Source organism: Arachis duranensis, chromosome 5 (genome assembly GCF_000817695.3).
Source record: "Arachis duranensis cultivar V14167 chromosome 5, aradu.V14167.gnm2.J7QH, whole genome shotgun sequence".
In the NCBI taxonomy this organism is placed as follows: domain Eukaryota; kingdom Viridiplantae; phylum Streptophyta; class Magnoliopsida; order Fabales; family Fabaceae; genus Arachis; species Arachis duranensis.
The window spans coordinates 15,377,854-15,379,877 of NC_029776.3; positions in this window are offsets into that span (position 1 = coordinate 15,377,854).

Here is a 2,024-nt window from a genome sequence, read left to right on the forward strand (position 1 = left end):
ATGAGCGCCACTGAGGAAGACCTCAATGGACGTCCACTGGCCTCTAATGAGTTCCCTAATGAGGAACCATGGGAATCTAAGGCTCACCTGAGACCATAGAGATTCCATTGGATTTACTTCTGCCATTTATGAGCTCTGATGAGTATTCTTCCTCTGAAGAGGCTGAAGATGTCACTGAAGAGCAAGTTGCTAAGTACCTTGGAGCAATCATGAAGCTAAATGACAAGTTATTTGGTAATGAGACTTGGGAGGATGAACCCCCTTTGCTCACCAAAGAACTAAATAACTTGACTAGGAAGAGATTACCTCAAAAGAGGCAGGACCCTGGGAAGTTCTCAATACCTTGTACAGTAGGCACCATGACCTTCAAGAAGGCTCTGTGTGACCTAGAGTCAAGCATAAACCTTATGCCTCTCTCTGTAATGGAGAAGCTAGGGATCTTTGAGGTACAAGCTGCAAGAATCTTACTAGAGATGACAGACAATTCAAGAAAACAAGCTTATGGACTTGTAGAGGATGTTCTGGTAAAAGTTGAAGACCATTACATCCCTGCTGATTTCATAGTCCTAGAGACTGGAAAGTGCATGGATGAATCCATCATCTTTGGCAGACCCTTCCTAGCCACAGCAAAGACTGTGATTGATGTTGACGGAGGAGAATTGATCATTCAAATGAATGAAGAATCTTTTGTGCTTAAGGCTCAAGGATATCCCTCTGTAACCAAAGAGAGGAAGCATGAAGAGCTTCTCTCAAAATAGAGTCAAACAGAGCCCCCACAGTCAAACTCTAAGTTTGGTGTTGGGAGGCCTCAACCAACTTCTAAGTTTGGTGTTGAACCCCCACATTCAAACTCTAAGTTTGGTGTTGGGAGGTTCTAACATTGTTCTGAATATCTGTGAGGCTCCATGAGAGCCCACTGTCAAGCTACTGACATTAAAGAAGCACTTGTTGGGAGGCAACCCAATGTTATATTTATCTATATTTCCTTTGTTATTTTATGTTTTCTGTAGGTTGATGATCATGGGAAGTCACAAAATCAATTGAAAAAAAAGCAAAGACAGATTGAAAAATAGAAAGAAAAACAGCACACACCGGAGGAAAAACTTGCTGGCGTTTAAACGCCAGTAAGGGCAGCAAATGGGCGTTTAACGCCCAGTCTGGCACCATTCTGGGCGTTTAACGCCAGAAAGGGGCACCAGACTGGCGTTAAACGCCAGGAAAGGGCAAGAAGCTGGCGTTAAACGCCAGAAATGGGCACTAGCCCGGCGTTTAACGCCAGAATTGGCATAAAGAGTATTTTTGCTTGCCACTTGGTGTAGGGATAAATTTTTCTTGACACCTCAGGATCTGTGGACCCCACAGGATCCCCACCTACCCCACCACTCTCTCTCCTCTTCACCCATTCACCAATCACCTCAACACCTCTTCCCCAAAAACCCCTCACCTATCATATCCCATTATTCTCTTCACCACTCACATCCACCCTTCATAAAACCTCACTTACCTCACCATTCAAATTCAAACCACTTTCCCTCCCAACCCACCCTCACATGACCGAACCCTACCCCTCTTTCCACCCCTATATAAACCCTTCTTCACTCCTTCATTTTCACACAACCTAAACACTACTTCTCCCTCTTGGCCGAACCACAAAGCCACCTCCATCTCCTCTATTTCTTCTTTTTCTACTCTCTTCTTTCTTCTTTTGCTCGAGGACGAGCAAACCTTCTAAGTTTGGTGTGGTAAAAGCATTGCTTTTTGTTTTTCCATAACCATTCATGGCATCTAAGGCCGGAGAAACCTCTAGAAAGAGGAAAGGGAAGGCAAAATGTTCTACCTTCGAGTCATGGGAGATGGAGAGATTCATCTCAAGGGTGCATCAAGATCACTTCTATGAAGTTGTGGCCAGGAAGAAGGTGATCCCCGAGGTCCCTTTTAAACTCAAAAAGAGTGAATATCCGGAGATCTGACATGAGATCCGAAGAAGAGGTTGGGAAGTTCTTACCAACCCCATTCAACAAGTC